Source organism: Varroa jacobsoni, unplaced genomic scaffold (genome assembly GCF_002532875.2).
Source record: "Varroa jacobsoni isolate VJ856 unplaced genomic scaffold, vjacob_1.0 scaffold_786, whole genome shotgun sequence".
Classification (NCBI taxonomy): Eukaryota; Metazoa; Arthropoda; class Arachnida; order Mesostigmata; family Varroidae; genus Varroa; species Varroa jacobsoni.
This window is the reverse complement of record NW_019213688.1, coordinates 25,324-37,457: the sequence shown is the minus strand read 5'-3', so window position 1 is coordinate 37,457 and position 12,134 is coordinate 25,324. Positions and strand designations below refer to the sequence as shown.

The 12,134-nt window shown below is 41.8% G+C and overlaps 1 long non-coding RNA gene across 1 annotated transcript; it reads left to right on the top strand.

The window, feature by feature from the left end:
- Window positions 1–5,708: 5,708 nt before the first annotated feature.
- Window positions 5,709–11,727, top strand: LOC111263717 (uncharacterized). The gene is made up of 2 exons (XR_002682409.2): window positions 5,709–7,054; window positions 8,366–11,727. It is a non-coding gene; the product is annotated as an uncharacterized LOC111263717 (long non-coding RNA).
- The last annotated feature ends 407 nt before the right edge of the window (window positions 11,728–12,134 follow it).

Below are 12,134 nucleotides of genomic sequence, written 5' to 3'. Positions count from 1 at the left end.
CACCGTATAGTAATTTATTAGTTAAGATAAATTAAGCTCTAACGCGGCCTCACTTAAAAAAAGGAATTCTACATTTGGCCAATAATCGCACGCATGTATTCGGTGACATGTAGGAAAAATGCATACACTTAACTACGTCTAGTTACTTGTTGAAAAGCCTTTTCCTGCAGCGGGATCTCATCGTGGCTTCTTCCACTTTATCAGACAATGGCCTTAGTCTATTTTTAAATTGTTATCCTCTAAGTTAAGTTAAACTAGTCCATAAATGGCAAACGTTATTTTTAATAATCAAGTCAAACACCTTACCTTATCTCTCTAAGCGGAGCTACAATGCCGGCAAGCTGGAATAATGTTACGAGACATAAAGTTTATGCCATCGACACAAGCCTGGACAATATGCCTCGTTACGGACACTATCGAGTGCTAGTCTCGTCTCAAAGTAGGTACGCGCTACACAGCACTCGTCCGCCGGGGCCGAAGTTGAGAAAAATCAAATCAACTGTGATATCTATCTACTCGAGCTCCGTTTACCGCTTGGTTCAATTAGTTGGTTGGCTGTCACCTTTTCACCGTTTTATATGAATTGCATTTACAAGAATCGAACCGACAGACGCACACTTTTAATCTCATCCCCTTGAGCCATATTGACTGATATTGTCGACCGGACTTTCAACTCTGATAATTACTAGCTTCGACCCTTTAATGTTTGCCGGTACTTTTGACTCAGTTTCTTCTCGGGGAAATCACTAACTGCCATTTTGTTAGGACAAGGCTTCAGCGAATGGGCCAGAACCTTTTAGCTTAGTTCCGGTTTCTGTCAACGGCTCCTGCATCGTTAGCGGACTGGTCAGGGCTTGTAACTAAAACTAATTATCTTTGTTGTGATAGAGACAGTATGCAGGTAATATCCGTGTAGAAACAAAGAACAGTACGGCAGTTGTGTACCGCATTAATCTTTATATAGTAATTTATAATAGACTGTTAAAAGGGTGTTGACCGTTTTCAAACCAAAAATGTAGCATTTTTTTTTTTTTTTCTAAATTTCGAAATAGTATTACCAAACTAAATCTACACCTATAAATCTGCGTGGTGGACTGCTAAGATTTTTTGGTCACATCACTTTTGTGCTTTCGGTTGATTCAATTGATTTTTAAATGTTCTCATTAAAACTAAATTAATACCATTAAGGATGTCCTCCGGTAATTTCTGGATTAGTATTGGAATTTCTCATGGTGAGTTCATGTCGGGCAGCTGAAGATGTCTGCGGTCGGGCATCGTTGTAGCGAAGGACGACGCTAACTTTCTTCAAACGTTTTCAAGCTTTTTGGTAATGAATGTTTAATTCCTTGGCGATATCCAGACGACTCTCGGGTGTCGGTCTCGCTCGATTTTCACAATGGTTTCATTAACCTTTTTCCGTACCTGGTCGACCATTACTCCTATTTTTCATATGGAAATTTCCAGAATTAAAGTTTGTTCCGATAACGCGTCTCAAGTGGCGAATTTTTAGGAGCGTAAGCAGCATTTGGACGTCTATCTTGGCGGAATTATAAAATAGGATTTTTACAAAAATTTATTCCACCTTTAAGGGATTCCAAATAATTTTAACATATCGGCTAATGGCAAACGTAAAGCAACTATAATGACTAGGGGTATGGTACTACCTAACAACTTGTCGATACTTTTTCGACAATTATACATATGTATATATACATCCGAATATGACTGACAAGCTAAAATGGCACGTGCTGCAACGAACTCTCGGACGTTCTCAGTAGCTGGTCTCTTCCGCTGTCAACGGCTTCTGCTGGCCATCCGTACTCTTATAGTGTAGTTTTGGTCTTCTTGCTCCGAAATAGCAATGCAGTCAGTGTCTTTATCAGTGCAATAGCAACAATGCACTATTCACATTGATATCGTAAGTATGTAAAATTTATCTGGCTTCAGGTGCTTACGCATCGCAATTCCGAAGACAAATCGTCTGCGTAGAGAGGAACTTTGAAGAGGCTCAAATATATACGATTGAAGGCAAAGTAAACCTCTATAAAGAGATGAATTATTACTTCGCATGGTTAACCTGCGGCCGCACCAAAAAGAACCCGTTCAATAACATTATATGTATATAATCAACGTATACGGGCACCGTAGTCTATTCTCGGAGCTGAAAAAGCCGAAATGAGAGAGATACTGATAATAAGCATACCCTATAGCTGACTTAACAGTTCTTCACTACATAACTAGCCCCCGTTGGTTGCCCCCCGGCCGGATCGTACGAAGCGCTCATCAATGATGTCGCACAAGCCTAAAAAAGATACATGCTCGAGCCGTTTCTCTTGCCGCTTCTGGCTACCCATGACAACCGACGCCGCTGATCTAGCCTGATCAACTGAGATATTGAACTATGGGCTTTACAAGGAAACCGCCAAGAACTGTAGAACAAGACAGAAAGCTGTCGCACAAAACTTTATTGTGCAAAAGAAGCGATGACGTAAACTGTATACTCCCCACCCTTAGCCCATGCAACGCCGACACGCCAATAGACAACGACTAACAATATTACAAATCACAGATAGAGCTACAGAAATCGATATGATTATGCTTGCATCCACGTCCTACGCTGACCCTCCTTGCGCTAATGGGGCTAAAAGTAATTCAGTAATAAAAATTCCCAGCATATATGCTATAACATGGGCATGATCATCTACAAATCGCCTATAGCTTCGTACGCACCATGCAACTCGTAGCACAGACTTCCTAATCTAGTACAAGATAAACTAAAGTAAAGGTTCAACATAATTCAATAATAAATACATACCCACTTATTCAGTAATAAGTAGGCGCTGTCTGCCATGGATAGTTCGGAAAATGTTCTGAAAGCACTGTAGTTATTGCTAGAATTTACAATTTTTCGCGGATCTGAAGGTACCGGGGTGAAGAAGCTCAAATGTCGTGTCCTGTAGTGCTTTTTAGTAAGTAAAATCTGCGTGACTGATCGCGACAAGAAAAGGAACTAAGAACGACGAGTTAGATTTTCGACGCCTTCCTCTGTGTTTAGCCTAAGTTTTATTAAGACTGCCTTCGGTAGATATCTGTCCATAGAATAAATAAAAGGCCACTTAGGTTGCAGTTGTACTTTACGTCTTGAGATAGAAATATGAGTGCGTCAGGAAAAGCTTTCGCAACAACGCCACCCGCTAAAAGGAGCTCTAAATAAAATTGTGTGACACATTTTGCTCGTCAGTACGTGTTCATTGCTTTACGGTAGTATGTTTTTAAATTTATTGAATCTTTCTTATTCTGAATCAATTGGAAAAAGTGTTAAAGTATGTTTTTCTTACAATTGCAAGCGCTTTAGCTCCGTTAAGTATCTGCATAAGCACGGAGTAGCTTTTTGAGACCAGACCTTTTTCAGACACAAATGTCACTACTAATTTCGAGAAGTTCGATATCTATTTTTCTGTAGAAGCGGTCTTGTTTAGTTGCTAAATTTGAAATAGTGACGTATTTTTACTAACAATTTTTACATGTACAACAGTTATTCCACTTTTTACCACTTTACTTTTACCAGAATCGTTTACTTAATTGATGATTTTACAGATGCATTGCAAAATAAAGGTCCCCGCTTGGGGAAAATTATTTCAGGTAAATTTAATCATCCTTTTCGAGAAAAATCTCAAAGACACCAATAAATAGAGGAACCATATCGGCACTTTTGGTGCAAATTAGCGACCGAATTACTCCAAATCAAGCCTGTAAACCTGACGAAGGAATTAAGGTTTGTAATTGAGTAACGATAGTATGCAAAAACTATTAAGACAAGGCTTTTCGACAGAGGTGGCTGGGATTCGATCGATTGAACTTTAGTAGTGAAAGGTGAATTGAAGTTCAGTAACAAGAGAAAGCAATCGAAGCAAAACAAATCACACAACTATTCTTTAACTTAGCGCTACAAAAATATTTTCTTCTAGCAAAAATCAAAATTACTTCCTTTTGTTTTTTTCTGCATACTTAAAATCTACCTATCTAAAGCCTTTTCCTTTAAGCCACAACAATAATGTACTGATTAATAACTGCATTATTAATATATATTGACGCATGGTTTACGTAAGTATTCCTGACAGTCATGACGCGTAGACCGCTTGGCTATGTAATCCAAGGTCGATTATTATTCTACAATATGTAACGTGCATTCTCTTCGTTCTCATTCATATCAACTGCAGTCCGTAGATAGCTCTAGGAGACAAACCATCCAAATATTCCGGTGGGGCATAATAACCGTTTTGCAAACCCAACTAAATCGCTTGCCCCCATCACCGCGCTCTACTACGTTTCTTCTCTAGCACTCTCCCTAACAATCAAGTTAAGCCTTCTTAACAAGAGGCAAACAGACAGCTATAACTGACAACGGATGAATCCTTGGATCTCGCAGGTGATGATGGTTCTCCTATTCAATCCGGCAAGTCGATGCTAGATGGGCGGGTGGCCATTCCTCGTCGCTGGTCGTTCTTATATTGCCAGATAGGAATGCTCTATATGTGCAATTGTGTTTAAATATGGTCGTCTGTACGCCAGTGTTTAAGGATTTTTGGGCGCTAACGCGGTATTTTCTCAAGCTACCGCAGGATCTACCGCCGCTGGCTGACATCGTTACTGCCTGCAATCGCCATAGTCTCTGAGACGAGGCTGTATAAAGAACGATAACAGCATTAAGTCCGATACAAAAATATAGTCCGTCGGTAAGGCCGAATGCAGACCAACATTACTGGATCAGGGCTGGTGCATTGCAGGTTGTTGGACTTTTCTCTCAGAGAACGCTACAGACGCCTGCAAGACACCATGTTACTAAGACCGGCAGGAGCCGTTGTCTATCAGCCGTACTTTTGCCGTCATGCTGGGCTGCTATGGTGTTCGCGCTTTGGATGAAGTAAGAACGGTTAGTCGGTTACCCGATTTCTCCTGTCGTCCTGGACAGGCAACGACTAAGCGAGTTGCTTCTTGAGATAAAACGAAATCGAAGGCACGTAGAGGCAGCACCCAGCAAGTACGAGGAAGCGATGAGCCTGACGTATAGTCTAACGTATATCCTTTTTCCATTTCTTCTTAGTATTGGTGCTCATTCATCAGCGTGGTAATACCGCAGAAACGCAATAAAACGCCCAACGGTTATCCTTTACTTCGAATCGCCAGTGCCGCACGTTTTGGCAGACAACTACCATTTCCAAGATAACGCGGCCCTACAGCCTGTGCTGCTATCGTTGACCGGAGTCAATGCTGGGCTTCCTAGACTTCCATGCCATTTTGATCTCCACGAGACCCCTCCTTTTTTGCATTGAGCTTCAAGCAGAGTCGAAGTTTATTCGCCCTATGAGTTCTTCCACACCTTGCGCGATTTCCTTTTGCGGCCATCATATATAGGCATGCGGTGCATATATTTATGATCCTAAGAAATAAAGGCCTTGCCGACGGACACTAAGTTACATTTACCCCTAGAAAATGGTTGTCTTATTATTATTTATAGAGGGTAAGTTACATTCTATAACTAACGCGACTGCCCTTTAACCAGCAGTAGCCTAGCAGCTCATTACAGAGATCAATGTTGTCATGAGAATACACGCCACTAACGATTTCGGATGGTAGGCTCATTCATGCAAATGACTCGAATTCATGAAGTAAATAGCGCATAAAATGAGTGCCCTCCAAATAAGCGCAAGCAGTTTTAACGGCTGTCGATTTCTACCTGTTGTCGATGTATGCTCACATCACAAATCCTAGAACAATGTAAGAGCTATATTTGTGTCTAGCGACTTGTGCGCGCGCCAACAGCTGCAAAGCATGTTAGCGTCAGTAAAATAAATAAGCCATGTAAATAGGTGTAAGGCACATATCGAATGGCGGTTCCTCAATATGTCGTTACCGTGAGTTGTGTTTCAGCGACCTCAGTCTACACTCGCCGTTGACTAGCCGATAAACGGTGCTTACCGCCACATTGTCTTCAGCGAATCGCATCACCACCGTTACCACATGTAACCATAAGGTCGCAACGAAGTTCCCGATCGATCCTTTGTACTCTCCTAGTTGTGCTATTACCACCATTGTGCGATTACTACTGTAGTTAGCTGATGAAAACCGTTATTCGACTTTGTAATAATAGACGCAGCAAGTAGCCTTGCCCAAACCGCGGGGTGACTCGTTTGGCGTCGTGCTGTGTGAACTGCTCGACCTGGCCTCCGTGCCAATCCTGTGGTTTCATTCCCCATCTCTCTGTTAAGGGGAATAAAGATATACTGAATATATACGACTGGGGTGTTACTATTTCTAGCAATTGGTCAACTAGATCTAGCTTTCCAAGAGGTTTCTAGGCTTTCGATGATTGAATATCGAAAAGGAACGGCGAGAAGTTTTCTGTGTGAACTGGACGCGTACACACGCACACAATCTGCCTATTCGCGGGGATCGCTAATGGTCCAGAAGAAAACGGCTTATTGTTACGGCTGAAGCATCAAATCCATGCTAGCAAGCAAAGGCTAACGGTGCGTCGTTGTTACGTTCAATATCTACACCAACGACCGAGGCCGTTGGTATCAACAAACAGTGCGGCTGTAGCCTCTGCGAGGACGGTGCGGAGTGGCGGAGAAATACGGCACACAGGACTTCGCTCCGACACTGCGATGCTGCTGTTGTAACGACTACGTCCGTTTGTTAACCGTAAAGATCTGTGACTAAACGCAAAGGACCTTTACGATCGACCCCTCGGAAGCTTATTCAGCAGCCACTTTGGTTTGGCTTTCTGTTGCTGTCAGCGCTTCGTCTTACATCCATCCGTTCATGAAGGAGATTTCGACCTTCGCACAGGCAGGACCTAGAATGAAGGACCCGGAGAAAAAGCCAGCCGATGCAATAATTTACAGTCTTTTGCTATTCGGCAACTATCGATAGGGTTGCTATTGATAGTCAATATTTGTAATCAGTGTAGGCGTTGGATGAGCTGTGCAGTGGATGTCTGCAATAGTTGGGTCGAGCATTCTTGACATTTCGCGGGGCTATACAGGAGCAGGTACGCGAGATATATGTAGAAATTTCTAATGTGAAGGTAAATTGAGATATTTTGTAATCATAGGTGAGCATTTTTTACCGGCTTATCATAGCCAAATATCAAAATGGCAAATATAATTACTGTTTTGCAATTTGTGGTATGTAAATGTCAGCCCGTTCCTATCGTGAAGTTTTACACAAACCAAAAAAGAAAGAAGTGTCCAACGAATCTATAAACGTATCCACATACATAAATGCAAGTTAATCAACTTTGGGCGTTTTCTCAAAGAACTGCAGTAATAACTGTACCGAAGCGAATATCTGTTTGATCGCCTAGGGCACTACTGAAACCGATACGAAAACGCAATACGGATTCAGGATTAAATGAAAATAGAAATTTCCAGCTGTTAGTTGACATTGGTAAGGCTTCAATGTCCTAACGCATTTGTAGGTAAGGTTGAAAAATAGAACGTAGTGACCTATGACTGTGACTATTATTGACTTAAAAATAGTTACGCTATAATTCGTCATTTGGCAAACCCGTCCATTAGCGAGTGGACGTTCGTTATAAAATACACTATGATACATCTCTTTTGTCTGTTACAAATTCAAATATTTGTTATATACGATAGCATTTAAAACGTAAACTGGTTTTCGGAGTATTCAACTGTCCCTATTCATATGTATTTCTTCTCTCCTACCCGTTGCGCTCGCTCAAAATTGTTCTTACACTCGATAAACCGAATTCCCAACTAGGCAATAGGTCATACTTTTAATTCACGGAACTCTATCTAGTAAAATAAGCTGTTAGCCTGTAAACCGTTTCGATGTCGTTAGAAGACCTGTTAGCGGAACCTTACTCAGACCATTTGACCGATTCAAGCCCAAGACTAGAAATTGCTTCTGAATTAAATAGTGGAGTCAAAATTCAATCAGTTTTATGTATATACGTGCCTTCGGAGGCTATGCATCTTTGACTGGCTATGCACGTACATAGAACACATTTCGTCTTTGAAGGAAGAGCTTGTTTCTTTCGACATGTCTGAGTTTTGTCTATATAAATGTATACTATTTATGCGTAGGTCAAGGTTACACTTTGTGCTAAACGCTTATAGGAATTATGGTGGTTCGAGCTGGGGAAATACGTCTCAGGCAATACAGACTATGACAGCGCGTGTTACCAGACCGAGGCATGCACATGCGAATATGCCGGTTTTCCCTTTACATGTAAAAGAGTATTACATGAGCGCAGATGCTGTTGGCTATAGCTGAGACCTTTATGTAATATCCGATACTAAATATACACGTCCTCATTTGCGGGTAATTTTATTAGCACGGACGCATTCAAGACTCAGCATCGCGGTGATTAATGGTGGAAGGCAAATACCAGAGACGAAAAGGTCCAGCGCATCAGCTTGTCCACCATGTCGATTTTGATGACACTGTGAGATTTTACATTGCCCAAGTTCCCATCAAGCACGATGGACTGATGAACGGAACACATAGCAAGATATGACACACTGAATGCATGTACATTTCGCTCGGGTGCTGATAGTTTCATTAAACCTATACATTCGTTAAGCTGAACTTGTGTTTCGCTTCGCATTGCGTATTCGTTTAAATAAAAAAAAAAAACTAAGGACTAAGGTCTTAGCGTCCCTGCATAATTTGAGTAAACAAATATATCTGTGAGCGTTTATAAGTTGTTGTTACTAAGAAATAATATATGAGGAACTTCGCACACGATTACACTATATACATAAGCAGGCGCACGTAACTTGGAAGTTACGAAGGTTAAGACAGTAAACTGAGTAATAAGAGTTCGCAAATGTGAAGCGAGGGAGTCAAAAATATCCAAATAATTCACTTTGGTCTTTTCAGCCCAGATTTATTCTAGGTAAACTAGCAGTTATCCTTATTGGTGATCGTTCACTGCTTTTCTATATCTTTTACAAAAAACAGAAATCTGCCAACGGAGCAGGCTCCGATTTTAGACAAATCCTACTCTGTCCTGTTATACATAAAAAAAAAAAAGAAAATCATTAGAGTCAGCTAGCTTTGTTAATTCTGCATTTTTTAGTATCTTCTTTGCACTACACATTTGAATTAGTTAATCAGCGCACTTCCATCATTTGAATACATTTTTGAATACTTAATACATATGAATCATTTTGTAGTATGAAGGAAAGACTTTGAAAGTACTATCGCATAATTTCTACACCGTTCCTGTTCGATGAATCGTGCAGGTATCTCATTATAAAACCAGGACATCTTTTGATTATATAAGCTTCTATTGAACGCTTTCCGTTATCTAGTTGAGGGAAACTGTTCTTAAATTTGTGAAATAACTGGCGTATGATATGTTTTCGTGTCTTTAAATAATGCGTTGAATAAAAGAACAACATGAACTTCCTGAGAGCTTAAAACAAGACTGGATAATCTGGCCCTCAATCCTATCCAGATATTTATTCTACGCGGACACTTACTCACATGAAAATAGACACATCGAAGTAGTGTCTCACCCCTTCGACCGACACCCTTTACCCCCTTTCATATGGCTTGCTGTTACCGCCATCATTCGTTCAAGAGCAACAACACCCAAGGCAGCATAATCGTTCGCTAGGTGCATTTTTACATTTAATGGAATGGCAGGAACACTTTGCTACTGTCGCAGCAGGCGCGCAAGGACCAGACCGTTAGCCTGCTCGGTGGCGTCGTTCGTTCGGCGGGCTAACGATGACAATCATTTTTCATGGCCTCTCCACCTAAAAACTGCCAATCATCCTGTTCCTACCGCTGCTGCGTCGTCTGCTATTGCAGCTGCACCTTTCCTTGCTCACTGACTCTTCGTATTCACCGGCAACGAGGTCGGATAAGGCCGAGTGCGGCAGGTCACGAAAAGATGGAACCAAAAGGTGGAGAGTGTTTGAAAGGCGAAGAGGAGATATTGAAAGTGGATATGGAATGAGTTACCGACGGCAGAAGCGCAATGGCGTCGGTGCCGATATCGAGCGCTGTGGGCCATAAGGGGCGAGGCATGGCTGCTTGTAACGGCCGCTTTCGCTTGCTCTGCACAAGTGGCGTTAGCGTCAGTTCGTCATTGGTTGAGCACCTATGTGTCGTGGCCAACACCGATCTCGTTGCTTTGGCTGTTTTTCTCAATGTGTAAGAAACTCGCTCGAGGGCCAGTTCCAACACGGCGCGATGAGAGAGGCAGCGGCAAGCAATTGACCACGTCCATTGCTTCTAGCTAGGTCGTCGTCCTCATAGACTCTCACTGCTGTCATTAAGAATCGCTCCCCCTAAAAACAGCATTATAAGGAAAAATGTCTTTTTCGAGTCGGTGAAGAGCTTCCTACAGGCTTAAAGGCCTGCTCGAATACTGAAGATACGCGTTGGATCCTTGTCTCTGACTGCTCTCGTACATAAATCAGCCGTCGACGCCCGCAGCATGTCAGCCCAGTGCTCCGATGCACCGCTTAGCACGCCGTGTAATATAACTTGAGTGTCACATAATAACCTCTGCGTAAATGCTTCGAAGTTCACGTGTCTTCAGGGTGACGGACTACGTCTAGATGTGCCGTTTGCAGGCGGCTCTCGATGGTTGCTTGACGGTCTTTTACAGCGGGCGAAAATTCAGCTTTTGCAATTCCTCTAGCAGTAACGAGAGAGCTGAATCTGGGGATCGAAGAGAAGAAACAGCCGCTGTCTACCATGGCCTTTTCCGCCGAGAAGTATACCTTGAGTGAATACTACTAAAAAAAACTTCAGCCTGGAAGAGATAGTGTTACTAGGGCGCGCCAGAGTCGTGTTGAACAGTAGCGCCTTGTCTGAGTTAAGAAGTTATAATGCACTTATTTTTCTATGCTTTCGCAGATTTTCAGTTGGTTCTGCGCAGTTTTCACTATGAACGGTCGCTTATATTCGGTTTGCATTGATCGGGCTTGTAGTAGGGATTCCGCTGAGTTCGGGATCAGAAGCCGGCAGGATTTCGCCGATGATATACGGACGTCGTAAGATGTGAATGTCCTTTAGACAGAACCTTCAAAGCTGCTTGTGACATTGGCTAATATTAAAATCGATAATAACGACATCCCGGTCACGGTATACACTGTTGTTTTAAAAAGTCTGCAGAAGCTATGCTTAGACTTAACTTTTTTTTGAAGTTCGTACTAAACACAACTACATGATTCTGCCCAATGAGAGTTATCTTCAAGTTAGTTCATTTTCTCATTTAGTAATGTTGGGAAAAATGCAATCGCACGTCAAAGATGTAAGCAGCGCTACCAATGAACTTTGAGTAACGGATAATATGTATAACGCTGATGCTTCGGAGAAAGACTGTTTTTGTGAGGGAAAGGGACGCTATAACCGATGCATCATCGGTTTCGGCTCTGATCGGGTAGCTTCAATCGCTGAAATTCAGCATAAAAAGAAACAGCATACGATTTCCACATTTTAATAAATAGACATTAGAAAAGTAAGGGGTGACGGTGTTAAGAGAACGAAATTCTGGCTATGGTCAAAGCGGGACAGTTGTAGACATATGTTCGCTGTCTTTGGAGACATCCTTCAAATTCTACTACGGTCAAATTGTCTATTAATTGATTTAATACAACAACTCGAGATATCAGTGTGCATGCATGTTTGGATACGGATTGCGGATCAATAAATAAGAAACGGCAATGCTTCGAACGTTTACGCTATCGTTCTTACATGAGACTAAGCACTAGCGTGAAGACTATAGCTATATAGAATTTTGTGATGATCATATTCCAATTCATCTTTCGGTAGTCGATACCTTTTGTAGTTGACCAGAATGCTCTCAAAAGGCTAGTTATCATTATGGCCTGTTGGAACATTTACGGCTGGTTTGTTTAAATAGCAAGCAATAACCTTTAGATCGAGGAAGGTGTAAATACTTGTATATACTTGCGGCGGTACGGTAAATTCGACAATACGGTCGCTGAACGGTGACGCCCATTTTCGGATCCTCTAAAATTTATCGTAGGGCAGAATTTTGGGTATAGAATAACCTTGTGTGATTCATGCCACTGTACTATTGGTTATCCAGTGCTGTTGCTGTGTATAGAGCGACTGCT